At 35.9% G+C, this 21,749-nt stretch overlaps 1 protein-coding gene across 1 annotated transcript in view; it reads left to right on the top strand.

The window, feature by feature from the left end:
* Positions 1–21,749, top strand: part of LOC120076180 — a 55,209-nt gene that overhangs the window by 281 nt on the left and 33,179 nt on the right. The window lies entirely within an intron of this gene.

The following is a 21,749-nucleotide window of genomic DNA, read 5'->3' as shown; positions in this document are numbered from 1 at the left end:
ACATTCAAGAATTACCAATAACCATTCAGGAAAGACCAAGAATACAAGCTTTTCATCAAAGACGACAACAAAATAGTGATTCATTAAGCGAAGATGAAGAGAAGAATAATATTTAGATGGGGCGTTGAAGAGCAGGGGCTCATCATTAGCAACAACACCCACCGACAGGGGAAATGAACAAGTATAGAGTCAAATTGGACATTTCAACCTTCAGTGGTAAGAGAGATATCAAAGTGTTCTTGGAGTGGATAAAAAATGTTGAAGGGTTTTTCAAGTATGCCAATACTCCCTACCATAAGAAGGTTCAATTAGTGGCTCTCAAGTTCCGCAGGGGAGCTTCGGCTTGGTGGGAACAACGGGAAGTAAACCGATTTCGAAGCGAGAAAAAAATCCATTACTAGTTGGGAAAAACAAAAAAGAATGATGAAAGAAAGGTTTTTGCCAAATAACTATGAACAGATCCTCTACAATTAGTACCAAAACCTTAGACAAGGAACGAGGACAATAACAGAATACACCAAAGATTTTCATTGCTTAGGGGCTAGAACCAATCTATCCGATAGTGAATTGAAGGAACTGTTAAAGGTTCGGAGTGGAAGCGAGAATCCAACCCAAATCCCAATTTTTACAGAAAAAGAATTTTACAGAAAAATACAGTAATATTATGCATTTAAATTAATTACAACATGCTTATTAAGAAATTGAGAAAAGAGAGATAAAGATCACTCTTGAAGATCTAATCTTCTCGTAATTCCTTCTCCAAAATGACCACGAACTTGAAACTTTAATTTGGCCACCACTTGTATTATCTAGGATGAGAATCCAAAAAGTTGTGGGCTCTAGTATTTTGGAAGAAGGAGATAGAGTTTGTGAGAGGAGGAGGGTTGTGCTAGGAACTTTTCTCGGATGTTTTTTTTTTGTTTTTTGTTTTTTTTGTTTTGTTTTTTTCTCTGAAAGTCTCAAGGACAAAATGAATGAAGAAAAAAAACAACCCTCAACCATCTCCACCACTCACGTAATGAGTTGAGAGAAAATAGGGGAGGGAAATTATTCTCTCCCATTAATTCAAATTGAAATTAAAACACAATAAATTAATTTTAATTTAATAAAACTATTATATATATATATATATTATATATAATATATATATATATATTATAAACATATAACTTATGGTTTAGTATTGTATCACATACAATATAATTTATAGTTTTAATTATCTCATTAATGGAATTTAATATAAATCCCATTTATATTAAATTCAACAATATGAATCCAATTCATACAATTAATATTTGAATCATATTCAAATGTTTGTTTCTTCTCAAATAAACTTTATATTATAATGTATCGGATACATTATAGCAATTATATCATATATAACTAAATTAAATTAATTATATCACATATAATTGATTATTCAATTAATTTGAACAATTCAAATTAATCCAAAATTGATTCTCATTTAAGCCCTGTTGAGCTACAAAGGGGACCTCATGGATTTGTAGCTTGAAGCTCCAATGGTACTTGAATAATTAATTAAACTCCTTTAATGTCGAGCGTTACTAAAGACCGGAAGGATCTCTTAACGAAGAGTTCCATGAGCGCGTTCGGATCGCTCCAATTACACAGTGATTGAAATAACACCATATATATTCAAACGCATAGTTATGCAAACAAACAGTAATTAATGGCATGCTTTGAACAAGAAAAAACAAGGGAAAGAGTTCTCATACCAGTTGAAGATGGTCTTCAAACTTTGGAACTTAATGCAGTGGATGACCTTTACCCAATCAACCAACACCCAGCAGATGCGTCGACTATAGCAGCACGAGCAATTGCAAAAACACGAATGCAGCGGGGACGACACCACCAGAAAAGAGCCCCAAGTATTCTCAGAGTGAGCACCCAAAGAGTGGTCTTTGGTGAGTTTGGTAGAGGTAGGAGGAAGAACTGATCGTGTAGGCGATAAGCAAGTGGGAGGGAATATGAAGCTATCGTATAGCAAGATGCTTATCGCTTAGAAGAAACTACACGATCGTGTAGATTTTACTGAACGATCATTTAGGAAACAGAAGGCGATCGTTTAACAAACACGACACACTACACGATCGTGTAGGAAAGCTAATCGATCGTTTAGGACTTAGTGTGCGATCGTTTAGGCGCTAGGTTGGCGATCGTTTAGGTGCGAGGTATGCGATCGTTTAGGCACTGAGCGACTATCGTATATGCTCTCGATTTTAAGCGATCGATTATGTTTTCACACCAACGCGCTCCTTCAATATTTTTCCGAACCATCAAAATGAAACAAATTTCATTTTTATTTATCGATTACAATAACCGCGCCATTCCCATTAACGCATGTCTGAGCGAGATTTTAGGTTAATTATCATATAATTAACCAATTACATTATTAATAAATATAATCATATTATATTTTTACCCTATAGTTTGATATCACATATCTACTATAGTAATTTCTCCTTTACTTGATATAAATCATATTTATATCTAATTTCCTCCAAAATAATGTATCTTATACATTTAGCCAATTGTATCATATATAATTAACCAGTCCAATTATATCATATATAATCGAACTTCTTCTTGTCAATTTGAACATTTCAAATTAACCCAAACACTGATTCTCGACTTTATCTAAGCTATCCAGGGGACCTAATGGACCTATGGCTCGAAGCTCCAACGGTCCGTGAATAGCTGACTAAACTCTTTAACCATGAGATCCACCATCTGTTAACTGTCAGACATTCCACTAAAGACCAACAGGTGAACTCTTCTTACCACAGATATATTTCTGTGTCCATCGGATATAACCAATCATGAGTACGATGACCCTTCACAAATGCTCGTAAGTACAACTGGATCAAATTACCGTTTTACCCCTGTAGTTACATCTCACTCCTTAAGTACCACTGAATCCTTTAATGAATAATACAACATAGTCCAACTATGTGTGAACATCTCTCGGACCAAGAGAAGATGTGTGGCGCCACATCGTTCAAGTCTTGGAATCAGCCCTTAAGGAAGCTATCGGGAATGAGTAAATTCCATCTTGTGTAGCTGAGTTTCTAGCTCCCAACTCAGACGAATCCCCAAAATGGTAGGTTTGAATTGGCAACCTAGCCACTCGCACCCATACAAATCAAAGGACTGCCCTCAATGGCAGGAGTTCCAAACTCACTCAGGATTGAGGTCATGTTACCTATGGTCATCCTAGTGAAGTGAAGTCTTTATCATGAATGGTGTTATATAACGAGACGTTAATACTTCGTGGTCAGGTCTTATACAAACTCGTTGTATAGGACGCCCCCGTTCGCATGTCCCCAACACGAATGATCAAGATCATACCATCTGTGACAAGTCACAACACTTGTGACCATTCCACAAAGTGGGCCGCATCCGTAGCGTTACTAGGATAAGGGTTCCCTCCTATATCCATATATTACATACCATTTTGGTTATCACTCAAGACATGATCCACTTGTATGTCACCACATACATGCTTGAGTTACATACAGATAACCAGAGATTTTAAGTTTATTGGTTTATGGTAAAACAAATAAAACAAGAAACTGAGCAAAATACAAGATGTAAAGTAAAATATCATATATTATACAACACAAGCATTCGTACAAACTGTTTACAAACTACAGGACACGAGACTTTAGGGTATCAACCCCAAGAAGACCGATAACTACACTCTTTGCACTTAGATATATTTTTGTGTCCATTGGACATAACCAGTCAACAGTGCGATGACCCTTCACAAATTGCTCGTAGATATAGTTAGGCCGAAATTACCGTTTTACCCTTGTAGTTACATCTAACTCCTTAAGTACCACTGATCCCTCTAATGAAATATAAATCATAGTCCAACTATGACTAAACCCCTTTTGGCCCAGGAGAGGATGTGACGCCACATTTTTCAAGCCTCGAAATTAGCCCTTAAAGGAAAATTTATTTATTTACCTCGACATTGGGAAAATAGTGAGTTCCTTCTTATGTAGTTGTGTTCCCAGCTCCCTATCAAACAAATTCCTAAAATAGTAGACTTATTGAGTCGGCGATATTACCACTCTCACCCATTCAAATCAAATGACCGCCTTTATAGGCAAGAGTTCACAACTCACTCAGGATTCAGGTCATGTCACCTTGGTCATCCTGGTGAAATGTAAGTCATTATGAACGACGTTATATAATGAGACTAGTCATTTTGTGGTCCGGTCATATACAAACTCCTTTGTATAAAATACCTCCACTCACATGTGTCCACATGAATGATCAAGATCAGATCATTTGTAGCACTTTACAACAATTGTAACATCTACAAAGTGGGCCATATTCATAGTGTCACCAGGATAAAGTATCCAACCTTATCCATTTAATACAAACCATTTAGGTTATTACTTAAACATGATCCACCTGTATGTCTCTACATACACGGTTAAGCTACAGAAGATAACCTTGGATGTTAGTTTATTGGTTTGTGGGTTTAATTCTACTAAATGTCAAATAAAACATCTCATATTTGATTAATAAATAAAATGTTTGTACAATACAAATACAAATTACAAGACCATACGGGAGGGCATCAACCCCAATGTGAACAACATTGGATCGCATGATTTGTGGGTGGTCTTCACATAAACATCTGTGACAAGATAAAACTCCTAAGGATTTCTCACTGATGTGATCTCTTTGGGTGAAAAAAATTGAAGAAATGAACGATACACAATCAAATAGATTCAATAATAATAATAATAATAAAAACCCAGTGGGAAGCCTCACCAAACTCTTCAAAGAGAGGAACTCTGAGCAATCGAAAGAAACAATCCACAAGTAATCAAGAAGACACGATCAAAAATCAAGAAACTCAACCGAAAAGAAATAAGTGTTGGGGTTAATGCCCTAAAGCTCGTAGGGTCCTATAGTTTGTAAACATTGTTGAATAAACTCTTTATATTTTAATAAAATATATGATATTTTATTCAAATTGTCTATAAAATATTTTATATTTTAATTTCATTAATCACAAACCAACAAACTAACATCCAAGGTTATTTTTGTAACTTAAACATATATGCGGAGTCATACGGGTGGATCATGTTTAAGTGATAACCTAAATGGTCTGTAGTAGATGGATAAGGCTGGGTACCTTATCCTGGTGACATTACGAGTATGGTCCGCTTTGTAGGTGTTACAATTGTTGTAAAGTGCTACAAATGATTTGATCCTGATCATTCATGTATAGATATGCGAGTAGGGATATTCTATACAAAGGAGTTTATATAAGACTGGACCACGAAATGTTTAGTCTCATTATATAACACCGTTCATAATAGAGACTTACATTTCACCAGGATGACCATAGTAATGTGGCCTTTCCTGAGCAAGTCTTAGCTAAATTGGCTCCGTTGGGTCATATACAGTGCATCATCAAGATTGGGACGGTAACATGACCTGAATCTTGAGTGAGTTGTGAACTCCTGCTTATGAGGGCAGTCCTTTGATTTGTATGGGTGAGAGTGGTTAGATCGCTGACTCAATAAGCCTACCATTTTGGAGATTCGTCTGATTGGGGAATTGGGAACACAACTACACAAGATGGAATTCACTCCTTCCCGAGGCAGGGGTAAGTAGATAAATTGCTCCCTTAAGGGCTGATTTCGGGTATTGAACAAAGTGGCGCTACACCCTCTCTTGGCCCGAGAGGGGTTCAGTCCTATGATCTATTGTTCATTATAGGGATCAATGGTACTTAAGGAGTTAGATGTAACTACAGGGGTAAAACGGTAATTTGGCCCAGTTGTACTTACGAGCAATTTGTGAAGGGTGATCGTACTGTTGATTGGTTATATCTAATAGATACAGAAATATATCTATAGTGCAAAGAGTGCCGCTTTCGGTCTTTAGTGGAGTGCTCGACAGTTAACAAATGGTGAATAATGTAATTAAATAGTTTAATTAATTTTGTACCATTGGAGTTTCAAGCTACAGGTCCATGAGGTCCTCTTGAAAGCTCAATAGGATTTAGTTGAAAATCAGTTTTTGGATTAATTTGAATTGTTCAAATTAATAGAGGGATTAAATTATGTATGATATAATTAAATTATTTCAATTATATGTGATATAATTGTCATAATGTATTCGATAAATTATAGCTTAATGGGAGAAAATAAATATTCAAATGAGATTTGAATATATTTTTCTATGAATGGGATTCATAGTTGTTAAATTTAATATAAATATGATTTATATTAAATGTCATATGATAGAGATAAGAAACTATAGTTTATATTGTATGTGATACAATATTAAAACTATAGGTTATATGTTATATATGATATAATATATAATTTAATATATATATATATATGATAAGTTAGTTATTATATTTATATTTATATTGTATTATATTTTGATAATAAGGAAGGGAGTTACAACTCTCTTCCCCATATTTTCTCTTCACCCACATTAGTGGGGGTGGTTATTTTATTTGGCAAAAAAAGAAATAAAAAGAAAATTGTTTTCTTCTTGTTTTAGACGTTGAAATTGGTTAAACGATTGAGAGAAAGAAGTTAACAGAAGTGTTCTATGTTTTTTGTGTTCTTAAGAGTATTCTCAATCTTCCTCCTTCACTCTAAACTTTTCCTCTTAACCAAAATAATCAGAGCCCACCACTCCTAGGTTCTCACCCTGAAAATACCAAGGTTCCATGTGGGTAGTGTCCGTTTTGGTTCGAGGTTATCTTAAAGAAGGTCTTCAAGAAGTTCATGATCAGTTCGAGGGAAATTCGTGAAGAAAAGGTCTTCAAAGGTGAGGTTTCTTGAAATCCTTTTCTTGTAAAGCATGCTGTAATTTAATTTTAAATGCATATCTAGTTATTTGTTTACTGTAAACTTTGTATTTAATAAATTATGGAATTTGGTTGATCCGCTTCTGCTCAAGGTTCTCTCATTAGAGTTCCTTCATAAAGGACCAACTACAGAAACTTCAACAAAAGAAACACCAATCCTTATGGTCAATTAACTCTTGGGAAGTGTTTTAGATGCGGAAAAATAGGGCACTTGTCCAATAATTGCCCAAAAAAAGGACGACCAAGAACAAGACTTCGAGGAAGACATAGAAGATGGAACATATGTTTTAGAACCAGACAACGAAGATCTAGTAATGTGTGTTGTTCAAAGGATCTTATTCACCCCAAAGATTGACCAGAACACACAAAGACACTCCTTATTCAAAACCAGATGCACAATCAAGGGAAAAATCTACAACATTATTATCGACAATGGTAGCTTGGAAAACATAGTCTCCAAAAACTTGTTCAAGCTCTCATTCTCAAGATAGAACCTCATCCAACTCCATACAAGGTCAGCTGGATAAAAAAAAGGAGGTGAAGCTCAAGTGGTCGAGACCTGCATAGTTCATTCCTCAATTGGAAATAACTACAAGAACCAGATCGTGTGTGATGTCATTGACATGGATGCATTCCACCTCTTATTAAAACGACCATGGCAGTATGATATGCAAGCTATTTATAAAGGGTGCGACAACACTTACGAGTTCTTTTGCCATGTACGAAAAATAGTCCCCTTACGAATCACTAAACCCAATACCTTAGGATTATCACAAGACATCAAGGGATAATTATTCAGTATACTAAATGGTAAACAATTCCTTAGACAATGTGATGATTTGATGTGCGGGTTAATTGTTAAAAGGAAAACTCAACCAAGAGAGGACAACCACCTCCTAGATCTTATTCAAGAGCTATTCAAGCAGTTTCTAAACATTGTTCCAACCACCTCCTAGATCTTATTCAAGAGCTATTCAAGCAGTTTCTAAACATTGTTCAAACACCAACAAGCCTCTCACCACTACGTTACATACAACATCAAATCAATTTTGTTCCAAAGGCACAACTTCCAAGCCTTCCACATTACAAAATGAGCACCCATGAATACAAAATTCTACATGATCACATTTAGAATCTTTTAAAAAAGGGATGCATTCAACTAAGCATCAATTCATGCGCTGTTTCGGCACTCCTAACACCAAAGAAAGATGTCAGCTGGCACATGTGTGTTGATAGTCGAGCCATCAACCGCATCACTACCAATATCGATTCCCAATTCCTTGGATTAGTGACTATTGGACCAATTGGGAGGAGTACACATCTTCTCCAAACTTGATCTTCAGAGTGGCCACCACCATATAAGGATCAAACTAGAAGACAAATGGAAAACTGCCTTAAAAACAAATGAAGATCTTTTTGAGTGGCTTGTCATGCCTTTTTGCCTCTCAAGTGCTCCTAGTACGTTTATGAGGCTCATGAATAAGGTTTTCCTTCCCTTGCTTAATAAGTTTGTGGTGCTTTATTTTGATGATATTCTTGTCTTTAGCACTACTTATAGAAGAACACACAAAACATTTGAACACTGTCTTCTCTATCCTATAAAAAAATCAGCTACACATAAACACAAAAGAAAAGTGTTTTCCTAGTCATTAAAATTTCTTTTTTAGGATTTTTAATTGGTCACAATGAAATAAAAGTAGATCCAAAGAAGGTAGAGGAAATTTCTAATTGGACGCCTCTCATAAATGTAAAACAAATACAATCCTTTTTAGGTCTAGCTTCCTTTTACTTTTTTAAAATTTTAGTACTTTAACTTCCCCTCTTACTGATTGTCCAAAAAAAAAAAAAAAAAAACTTCAAATGGGGACACGAACAGAAAACTAATTTTAACACCATAAAAGATAGATTAACTCATAGCCCTGTTATGAATTTACCTGATTCTTCTTTACCTTTTCAAGTGGCAGTAGATGCTTGTAGGGTAGGCATAGGCGCAGTGTTATCGCAAGATAATCACCCAATTGATTTTTTTTAGTGAAAAGCTAACACCAACCAAACAAAATTGGTGTACCTATGTACAAGAATTGTATGCATTGGTTAGAGCTCTTAAGCAATGGGAACACTACTTAATTTATAAAGAATTTATCTTCCTTACTGATCATTTTTCTTTGAAGTATCTACACTCCCAAAAACAAATCAACAGGATGCATATGAAGGAAATCAGACATGAGGATTTCCATGAGCAGTGGAATGATCTTTCCAAATTTCATTTATATATAAACATTAACAATTACAGTACACAAACAGAAACATACAGGCTATGCATAAAACGAAATTACAGCTTACTTTACTACGATCAAGGGAAAGAATAACATACCTTTGAAGACATATCTTCAATCTCCCTTGATCATGAACGCTCAAACAGACTCCAATACTGTAGCACACGAACGCTCGAACTCAGTGATCTCCAAGATCACGAATAATCGGCAACCACCACATGAACACCGCGATCTCAACGAACGACCCCCAAAAACCTCGACTATGTTGAGTTGAGTATGACACCACCACAATGGCTACCTTGATATTCTCGGTGTGAGAATCCAGAAGTTTGGGCTCTGTGTGGACTTGGTTAGAGAACGAGACCGGCGGAAGAACAATCGTGTAAACGATTGAGTAAGTGGGAGATGGAAAATGTCTATCGTATAGACGATGCCCAATCATTTAGAAGAAGCTCCGCGATCGTCTAGCAAAAGCTATGCGATCATTTAGTTAATCGGCCAGCTGAGTGTCTATCGTATAGAAACACTCCACGATCGTCTAGTCTCTCTTCAGCTGTCGTTTAGTAAATCTTATTTACTTGACAGTCACCGTGAGAAAATTTCCGAGAATAGAGTCTCTCACATCATCAACAACTAAATTTAGGAAAACATTTTTCCTTTTATCTCACGGTTACCATGAAACTACCAATAACCTCCAACTCAATTGGTTATTAGAGAAAAAGATATAATTATCCAATAATTAATATTATTATAAATATATATGATAACCAACTTACCATACTATATTTATAACCTATAGTTTTAATATTTCATCCCATGAAACATATAAACCATAGCTCTTTTTCTATTCCATGGTACTTAATGTAAATCTCATTTACATTAACCCTCCACTTGATGTATCTCATACATCACATCGATCATATCATATATAATTGAATTACCTCTTGTCAATTTGAACATTTCAAATCAACACCAAGAATTGATCCTCAACTTAAATCCATTAAGCTACCAAGGGGACCTTATGGACCTATAGTTGGAAGCTCCAACGGTACGTGAATAACTGACTAAACTCTTTAGTCACGGGATCCACCATCTGTTAATTTTCAGACACTCCACTAAAGACCGACAGCTGAACTCTCCTTACTACAGATATATTATGTGTCCATCTTAACCAATCAACAGTGCGATAACCCTTCACAGATCACTCGTAAGTACAGCTCGACCAATAACCTTTATGCCCTTAGAGTTACATCTAACTTCTTAAGTACCACTGATCCCTCTAATGAACATAAGTCATAATCCTAGTATGACTGAGTCCTTTCTTCCAAAGAGAAGCTGTGGCCACTATGTTCAAGCCCCGGAATCAGCTCTTAAGAGAGCAATCTATCTACTTACCTTTGCTTCTGGGAAGGAGTGAATTCCATCTTGTGTAATTGAGTTCCGAGCTTCCAAATCAGACAAGTCCTAAAAAAGGTAGGCATGTTGAGTTGGCAATCTGGCCACTCTCACCCATACTAATCAAAGGACCGCCCTCAAAGGCAGGAGTTCCCAAAACACTCAGGATTGAGGTCGTCACCTATGGTCGTTTAGGTGAGATGTAAGTCTCCAGTATCAACGATGTTATATACAGAGACGAATCTCTCGTGGTCCGGTCTTATACAAACTCTTTGTATAGGACACCCCCGCTTGCATGTCTCTACATGAATGGTCAGGATCTACCATCTGTAGTAGTTCACAACACTTATAAACCTCTACAAATCGGGTCGTATCCATAGTGTCACAAGGATCAGGTATCCCACCTTAATGCTTATACTACAGACCTATTTAGGTTATCACTTAAGGCATGATCCACTTGAATATCTCATATACATGCTTAAGTTTACATACGATAACCATGGAGTTTTGCTTATTGGATATGAGTAAATGCCAGATAAAATAACTTTTATTTTATTCATAACAATATGTATATATTACAAACTACGAGACTTCAGGAGAATTAAGACACCAATCCCAACAACATACTCGCTGGTTATCATTTCTACAAAGATATGATTTCGTGGTTTGACACCAAGCTGGAAAGACAACAAAGTTGTCGATGCCCTCAGTAGAAAGGTGAATTATTGACAGTGTTGGCTGGAGAGGTCACTTCTTTTCACCATATTCTAGAACTTTATCCATCCAGTAGTGACTTTGGTATAATATGGTACAATTGCTGTAGTAACATCAACAGTGGTGATTTCCATATCTTCAATAATTTTTTTATTCAAATGAGATTGCTTATGTATTCCTCACACATCTCTGAGAGAGGTGTTTATTAAAGACCTATATTTTGGAGGTCTAGCGTAAGACATTTTGGAATTACCAAAACTTTTGAACCACTTTCTTCTCGATTCTATTGGCCTCAACTCAGAAAAGACATTCAAAATTTTGTTAAAAGATGCTTTATTTGTCAAATGACCATAAGAGATTCCACCAACGCAGGCCTATATACTCCTCTACCAACTCCAATTTCTATATGGGAAGATATTTTCATGGATTTTGTCCTTGGTCTGCCAAAAACTCAAAGAGGACACAATTTTGTGATGGTTATTGTTGACTGGTTTAGTAAAATGGTGCATTTTCTTTCTTGTAAGAAATCACATGATGCTGTTTATATTGCTAATCTTTTTTCAAAGAAGTTATACGTCTCCATGGAATTTCAAAAACAATAGTATCCAATAGAGATGTCAAATTCCTCTGCCATTTTTGGAAAACTTTGTGGAGAAAATTTCATACTTCACTCAAATATAGCACAACAAGTCAACCAAGATTAATGGACCAATAAAATGTTGGGGTTGATGCCCTAAAGTCTCGTGTCCGGTAGTTTGTAAATAGTTTGTATGAACGCTTGTGATATATAATATATGATATTTACTTCACTTCTTGATTTTGCTCATCTGAATGTTTTATTTTCTTTACCACAAACCAATAAACTAAAATCCCTAGTTGTCGTTATGTAACTTAAGCATGTATGTGGTGACATACATGTGAATCATGTCTTAGGTGATAACCAAAATGGTCTGTAGTATATGGATATAGAAGGGAAACCTTATCTTGGTAACGCTACAGATGCAACTCACTTTGTGGAATAGTTACAAGTGTTGTGACTTGTCACAGATGGTCTGATCCTGATCATTCGTGTAGGGGACATGCGAGCGGGGGCGTTGTATAAGACCTGACCACGAAGTGTTAACGTCTCGTTATATAACACCATTCATGACAAAGACTTCACTTCACTAGGATGACCATAGGTAACATGACCTCAATCCTGAGTGAGTTGGGAACTCCTACCATTAAGGGCAGTCTTTTGATTTGCATGGGTGCAAGTGGCCAGGCCGCCGACTCAAACCTACCACTTTGGGGATTCATCTGATTTGGGAGCTGGGAACTCAGCTACACAAGATGAAATTCACTCATTCCCGAAATCAGGGGCAAGTAGATAGATAGCTCCCTTAAGAGCTGATTCCATGGCTTGAACGATGTGGCGCCACACACCTTCTCATGGCCCGAGAGGTGTTCACACATAGTTGGACTATGTTGTATTGTTCATTAGAGGGATCAGTAGTACTTAAGGAGTAAGATGTAACTACAGGGGCATAACTTAAATTGGTCCAGCTGTACTTACGAGCATTTGTGAACGGTTATCGTACTCATGATTGGTTATATCCGATGGACACGAAAATATATCTGTGGTAAAAAGAGTTCAGCTGTCGGTCTTTAGTGGAATGCCTGGCAGTTAACGAATGGTAAATCTCGTGGCTAAAGAGTTTAGTCAGCTATTCACGTACCATTGGAACTTCGAGCCATAAGTTCATAAGGTCCCCTTGGTAGCTGGGATAAAAATTGTGAATCAGTTTTTGGGTTAGTTTGAAATGTTCAAATTGACAAGAGTTATTCAATTATATTGATATAATTGAACTGGTTAATTATATATGATATGATTGACTAAATATATGAGATACATTATTTTTGAGGAAATTGGTTATAAATATGATTTATATATAGTAGAGGAGAAAACACTATAGTTGATATATGATATCAAACTATAGGTTAAGAATATAAAATGATTATATTCATTATTTTAATAATTAGGCAGTTATGAGATAATTGGCCGAAGTTTTCTCCGGATTCGTGCGAAAGTGGAAAGTTTAATGCAGTTCTTGTAACTGAAGAATAGAATGAAAATTGTTTTCATTTTGCAAGAGACATGCTAATTCGCTCACAGTGTTAAAATATTGTATCGCTTAGTGTTGAGAGCCTATACAATAGTGCCCGCCTCCTAAACGATCGCACACCCGCGTAACTAAACGATTGCCCACCCTTACTAACTGATCGTTTACCCTTACTAGACGATCGCTTAGCGCGTCGAGCGTAACTAAACGATTGCTTACCTTTTGATAGACGATCAATTAGCATTTACTACACGATCGTGTACCCCGACCTAAACCTGTCTCTTATACACATCTAGATGTGTATAAGAGACAGGTTTATGGGCTACTGTTCGTGTAGACGACCGTGGTGGTGCTAGGCGATTACTTGCTGAACGAGAAGGAGCGTGAGGAGTTCGTTCACGTTAGACCGAATTTATTGAAGAACGTCTTCAACTAGTACGTTCTCTCGGTCTTTTTTTTTTCTTTGAAAGCATGCCAATAATTAGTGTTTTTAATGTGTATCTGTATATTAGAATGTATGTGTGGGAATTCTGTTACAATGAAATTGGAAAGATTCGCTTCCGCTCATAGGTACTCTTGTATAAGAGTTCCTTCAAAGAAGTCAAAAATCGACCTTTGGGAAACTTAATAAGGTGTCTTAGTGGAGAACATCCAAAAGAATGAGACTTAGTACTTGCACAAGCTGAATTCACTTTTAATTTCATAAAAAATAGATCAACAAGGAAGTGTCCCTTTGAAATTGTTTATACTAAACTCCCTTTTCTAACTATAGATCTTGCTCAACTTCCTTCTTCTTTTGATGCTAACAGTGATGATGAAGAAATGGTAGAGAAGTGAAGGACTGTGAGGTCCAATGCGAAAGCAAGGATCGATCCAAATTTTAAATTTAATAGAATACAAAAATTACAGAGAATAAAATTATGCATTTTCAATAAAATCTACAACATGCAATGAGCAAGAAGAAGAATTTAGGGTTTGGATCATACTTACCTTTGAAGCCAATAATTCTTCACGATCTTCTCTCCATGAGCATTCACGAACGTAAAATCAAAATGGCCACCACCACAAGATTTTCCTCTATATTCTCCGTAGAGGTTGAGAATTAGCAAGAGTGTGTGGACTCTACTATGAATTTGGAAGAGGGAAAAAATTTGAGAGGAGAGGAATTTTTGCTTGGGAGAAATCTTCTGGAAAAAACATACACAGACCATCTGTATTCTTCGAATATGAAGAGGAAGCAATCGTAAAACCACCCCCCACACACCACAATTTTTTGAGAGAAAATTAAGTGGAGAGAAGTTGTAACTCTCTCACTTTAATTTTAAAATTAAATTTAAAAAATTAATTTAGTAAATTAAAAATATATATACAATAACTAACTTATATATATATATGTTATATCAAATATAAACATAACCTATTGTTTATATTGTATCAAATACAATATAACCTATAGTTTTTATTTCTCTCAATAATGCATGATATTTAATATCCAATTCATATTAAATTTGGTTATATGAATCTCATCAATACAATTAGTATTTGAATCATATTTAAATATTAAATTCCTCTCGAAATAAACTTTATATCATAATGTATCAAATACATTATAGTAATTATATCACATATATTTAATTTAAATTAATTATATCAAATATCAAATATAATTAATTCCCTCAATTAATCTGAACAATTCAAATTAATCTAAAATTAATTCTCAATAAACCCTGTTAAGCTACAGAGGGGACCTTATGGACCTATAGATTGAAGCTCTAATGGTACTTGGATAATTAGTTAAATTTCTTTAATTAAATTATCTTAATTATCCAACATCCTTTAACTACCGGTCACTCCACTAAAGACCGACAGCTGCACTCTTCGCATTACATATATATTTCTGTGTCCATTGAATATAACCAGTCAATAGTGCGATAACCATCCATAAATTGCTTGTAAGTACAATTAGGTCAAAATTACCATTTTGCCCTTATAGTTACATCTAACTCTTTAAGTACCACTAATCTCTTTAATGAACAATAAGTTAGTCCAACTATGACCAAACCCCTCTCGGGCCAAGAGAGGGTGTAGAGCCACATTGTTCAGCCTCAGAATCAGCCCTTAAGGGAGCAATTTATCTACTTACCCCGACGTTAGAGAATGAGTGAATTTCGTCTTGTGTAGCTGTGTTACCAGCTCCCCATTAGACGAATCCTCAAAATGGTAGGTATATTGAGTCGGCAAACTAGCCACTTTCACCCATGCAAATCAAAGGACTGTCTTCATAGGCAGGAGTTCACAACTCACTCAGGATTTAGGTCATGTCACCTATGGTCATTCTGGTGAAATGTAAGTCTCTATTATTAACGACATTATATAATGAGACTATTCATTTCGTAGTCCAATCTTATACAAACCCCTTTGTATAAAACATACCCGCTCACATGTCTCTACATAAACAATCAGGATAAGATCATTTGTAGCACATTACAACTGTTGAGTTGTATGTCTTAAAACTCGCAGTTTGTAATGTTAAACATATTCTATAATCAATAATAAAATTGTTATTGAATATGTGAATTGCACTTGTAAAGTATAAATCCAATAAATTACAGATCCATGGCTATTATATAAATACATGAACTTTATGTGGAGACATAAGAGTGGATCAAGTTCAGTAAATAGCCAAAATGGTCTATAGTATATGAATAAGGCTGGGTACCTTATTCTGGTAACACTATCGGATGTGGCCCACTCTGTAGTTGTTACACTTTGTTGTAAAGTGCTACAAACGAAATGATCCTGATTCGTTCATGTGTTGACATGAGGAGTGGGGGCGTCCTATGCAAAGAGTTTGCATAAGATTGGACAAAGAATTAAGTCATTCTTACTTTATAATGTTGTTTACTATTTAAGACTGACTATTTCAAAGCGATGACCTAGGTAACTTGACTTTAATCCTGAGCTAATTATGAACTCCTATTTATTCAGGATTATCCTTAGATTTGCATAGGTGAGAGTTGTCTCAACATCACTGACTCAATAAGCCTCCCATTTCAGGGGTAAGACCGGGTAGATAGCTGGGGACATAGGGTGCAAGACAGAATTCACTCTTACCTACTTTTTAGGGGTAGTAGAGAGGTTGTTCCTTTAAGTGCTGACTCCGAGTCTTGAACAAAGGGCCCCATGATGACGTAAATTATGGAGGGAACGCAATATGCGATGCATGTCTTAGGTTATTCGCTAGTTCTCATGCGTTGGACTATGTAATATGCGATTATGAATGTATGCGATGACCATGCGTTCCTGTCACAAGTTTTCTTACGCTCTCGGCAAGTATAACGAGAACACAAGTTTCTCGGGTGATCCGAGGTCGAGCTTAGGGACTTGTAGCTAAATGTATGCGGTGATGTGTTTGCGGTGGATGAATAAAAGAATGATGGGGGTTGTAAGCTATAAACTACTCCTACTCCTAACTAACAGAAAAAACAGTGGAAGTATGAATTAGAGGTAGAGACACGGTAACTGTTGATGCGTAGTAAAATGCATGGAAAAATAGACAAAATATGAAAATGTCTTCACTGCAACACTGAGCTTGACCGCAAGGGCAACCCCAGCCAATGCAAACTATGCGATCATGCTATACACTTGTGCCTAATTCTAGGACGCATGCGATGTATATACAATAGTGTCGAGAGCCCTTATTTCCAAGTCTCTATTCAAGCTCATGTGCTCCCACACATAAACAAGATGACCGCATACCACCGTTTCCTACTTCTTGACGCATGCAATATCTTATCCGTTGGGTGCATACGCTGTGTAACAGCCAATGGAGCTTTTCTCTAAGTTCCCCATTCTTGCCTATGCATTCCAATCCGCTCTCTCGAGTCTTAGATTTGGGTTTTAGACTACTCTCTCAAGTATGCCTAAATGATGAATGATGCGCTCATAAGACAAGATAATCGCATAAACCCTGGCTGACGTAAGATTATTCCTATCTCTAGTGAACACTTGCTTACATTGCTTAATGTGACCAACCACTTACCCTCTCGGGCAGTTGATTGTTGCTGACCTTACTCATAGACAAGCATTGTGTCCGCCTATAGACAAGCGTTGTTATAGCTTCACACTAAGCAAATAAGGTTTTCTCACAAGACTCACGCAACGCACACCTCCCTGTGGTTTGCTACATGCTTCATATTCCTATGTCGCATGATTAAGTATGTGATACTCTAACAGTCTCACTAAGTGATGCAATGAGAGTTAAGGATGATAAGTAAAAGAAGATGGAGATGGAATCGAAGGAAAATATAGAAATGCATTGATCACAAAATGTATTGATTTCTTAAGACAAATTGTAATACAATACAATATAAGGAAAGAAGAGAAAATGAAAGGACCAGCTGAAAGCAATTTCTTGCTTCCAGCAGATGTGTGTTAAGGCTGACGGTGGTGCCATGGAAGGGCGGTGGAGTAGACTCTCTCGAGTTCTGACTCTGGCGAAGGCTCCGGTTGTCACTTGGAATGGATAAAGGAGATGAAGAGCTCTCAAGCATTGTTCTCATGCTTTCGTCTAAATCACAAAGATTCACTCGAAGGTAGAAACTTGGATCAATTGAAATTCTTCTCATCGGCTTCTATTTATAGAGCTTGATCGCCGACAACATTAATGGACATGCTCTGATTTTGACATTCATGGTGCGATGGTTCTTTTCTGAATCTCTGCTGCTAACGGCATGATAGGTGAAATGTCAACATCATCTTTTGATTCTCTTGAGATATGTGTTCATGTTTCCATTCCACCAACCTTGCGTTCATCCCTCTATTATGGTTATCATCATGTAGCCGCAATCTTGCGATGACCGCATTCGCTTGATGACTGCAACTTCTATGTGATGACCGCATTCACTTGACGATCGCAACTCTTATGTGATCGACGCATGCGATTGATGGCCGCATCACCCATGCATTGAACGTATGCGTTCGCTTCTGCGATGGAGAGTTTCTCTGCATGCGGTCGTCTTTGCGATAGCTCGACTTCCGCGTATGCGTGCGCTTCCTGCATTAGCTACAAAGATAGACAATTGAACGCATAATAACGCATAATAGTGGGTTAGTTGAGATTCTTGATACCGATCGATGCAAACTCATTTTCTCATGAATTCCTAACATATTCGCCGCATATTCTATTTAACAGCCCTCATAATTCTAAATAAAAGGCCTATAATGACGTGCATTTCTGTCCGTTATCACCCCACCCTCTCATTGATCCGAGAGGGACTCGGTTTAGTGATTGGATCACAAACCAATTTTTCATTAGAGGATCAATAGGACTTAAGGAGCAAGATGTAATCTTGGGGGTTAAACAAATTTTGACCCAACCGTTATTACGAATAACCTATGAAGGGTTAACTTACTAATAATCATTATATTGAGTGGACATAATATATCTACAGTGAGGGGGTGCAACTACTGGGCTTTAATGGAGTGATCCGGTAGTTAATAAATGATGGTTAATTAGGTTAAAGAGTTTAGTAGATTAATCGCGAATCGTTGGAGCCCATGATCTGTAGGTCCATGAGGTCTCCATACTAGCTCATATCGGACTAAACCTTAGAATAGTGTGACGAACGAATTTGAAGTGTTTAAATTCGGGGTTTGGAGCAAAGCGATAAACATATACGATATATTTAACCTAATGTTAATTCTGAATTAAACATAAAGAGAGAGAAAATAAGAGATATTTAAATAAGATTTAAATATCAAGATTATGAATAGAGATTCATATTCATTGGGATTATTGTTGGATTTAAATTAATTAAATTAATTTTTGAAATTAAATAGAATTGGTCAAAATTGCATTAAAAGTCAAATTATTGACTAGGTAAAAAATGCAATGGAAGTCAAATTGTCGACTTTTGATTTTTGAAAGTCAAAAAGTCAAATTTTTTTGACTTTGGACTTTGAGAGTCATGACCAAGTTAGTGGAAGATGCAACATTTGTGAGTGGGAAATGGCAACTCTTGCATGGCTAAGTGTTGTCTTCATTTGAAGTCACATGTCCCACTAAATCCCACCTTGAATTAGTGGATTTTTTAGTGTCAAATTCTCATCAGACTCAAAGTTGCATGTTTTGCATGTAATGGTCTTTAAAAGGGAGTGTTTAATGAATTTTAAAAAATTTTGGCCTTAGTGGAAATTGATGAGATTATATGATAATCTCATCCCTTTTTTCTCTCAAAGTTCTAGCTTTTTTCCTCTCCAAATTAGTCACTCACCGGATCCCACCATCCCGTTCTAAGGTCGGATAATAGTCGGAAAGACTCTCATTGTGGTCTATGAACCGTTCGTGAGGAGATTGGAGCTGATTTAGAAAAGATTCAAGATTGTATTCTTTTTCCCCTTTTATTTGTTTCAAATGCATGCTTATCTTTGTAATTAACCTAATTAGAGTACTTTAGATATGTTTTTCTTCTGCTGCGCAGGTGTTCGTTCGATCAACAATAATTGTAACATCTACAAAGCGGGTCGTATTCGTAGTGTGACCAGGATAAGGGCCCAACCTTATCCATCTACTACAGACCATTTAGATTATCACTTAAACATGATCCACCTATATGTCTCTACATACATGTTTAAGCTACAAAAGATAACTTCATATGTTAGTTTATTTGTTTTTTGGGTTAATACTACTAAATATCGAATAAAATTCCTCATATTTTATTAAATAAATAAATAGTTTGTACATTATAATTACAAACTACATGACCCATGAGATTTAGGGCATCAACCCTACAAGATTATTAAACTTCATCAAGATGTCTGCGCTAACATTGAGCGTGCCAACACATGTTACAAAAAGCAATAGATCAACATAGACGATTCCAACAACTCCATGAAGGCGACCTAGTGATGGTTCACCTTCGAAAGAGTTGATTTCTAGCTGGTACCTACAACAAACCCAAGAATAGAAAACTTGCCCCTTTCAAAATCCTTTGAGCATATGGTTCAAATGCCTATTGTCTAGAACTATCGCCAGTCTTACGCATTAACCCAGTGTTCAATGTAGCAGACTTACATCCCTATCATGCTCAAGATAATTTTCAATTAGCTACTTGAACAACGCCTTGGATATGATGAGGGTTCTATGAGCGTGTCAACCTAGTTGAGATGTTCGAATGCACCTACTGATCCTTTAGGATTTTTTTAGGGCATTAACCATTTTATCTCGAGGACGAGTTTCTTATAAAGGGGGAGAATATGATGTATCACTTGTACTTGGGGTTTTAAGTCTTGTTGTTATTAACGGTTAATTGTTTATAATCGATCAAGATTAGTTAGTTAGAATAATTTGTAATCCTTACCTAGTAAGGGTTGGACCATCCATTTGAATAGATATATACAATTTATTTCATAATACTTCTTTGGTTTACACACCAGAAACAATGGGATCACTACATTCATTCCCGATAGTCTCGAAGACTCTCTTCTCTCATGACTTTACTTTTGGTTTCATCTTAAAAGGTCTCATACTAATGAAGATAGTGAATGAACCATTGAAGATCCTTGAATAAAAGCATGGGATCAGACCAAATACCCAAAATTTACAGAACATAAATTTTATAGCAAAAACATACATATTATGTATTTAAATGATAAATGTAGCATGCTTTAAAACAGAGATTACATAAAAGAAAAAGGGTTTAAGAAACCTTACCCTTGAAGAACTCTTCTTCACGAGATTCCTTCTCCAAATCTTGTCATGAACAATCTCGAACTCTTTAGTCATCAATGAGCACACCACCATGAAAGTTACCTCTATATTCTCTGGGTGAGAATCCAAGAGTTTTGTGAGCTCTGACTATTTTGGAAGAGAGAGATTTTTAGAGAGATGAGAGGAAGAGATGATATCAGCAAATCTCATAGAACTTTTCTGTGTATATATCCTTTGTGAAAAAAAAAATCAGGAAGAAGAAAAACAACCTCTTTTTACTTCCCCACTACCATGCTTTAGAGAGAAAAAAGGGAAAGGGAGTTACAACTCCCTCCAAAAAATGATTTTTAAAATAAATTAATTTAATATATATTTATATGACAATTGACTTATCATATAATATATATTAAACTATATGTTATATCAAATATAACATATAACCTATAGTTTCTATATTGTATCAAATACAATATAACCTATAGTTTCTATTCTCTCACAAATAACATTTAATATAAATCACATTTATATTAAATTACATTATGTGAATCAAATTCATATAATTAATATTTGAAACATATTCAAATATTTATTTCCTCTCAAATAAACTTTATATTATAATGTATCAAATACATTATAGTAATTATATCATATATAACTAGATTGAATTAATTATA

Source organism: Benincasa hispida, chromosome 4, assembly GCF_009727055.1.
Source record: "Benincasa hispida cultivar B227 chromosome 4, ASM972705v1, whole genome shotgun sequence".
Taxonomy (NCBI): Eukaryota; Viridiplantae; Streptophyta; class Magnoliopsida; order Cucurbitales; family Cucurbitaceae; genus Benincasa; species Benincasa hispida.
Note: the sequence above shows the minus strand (reverse complement) of the source record. Positions and strands in the feature narration are given on the sequence as shown.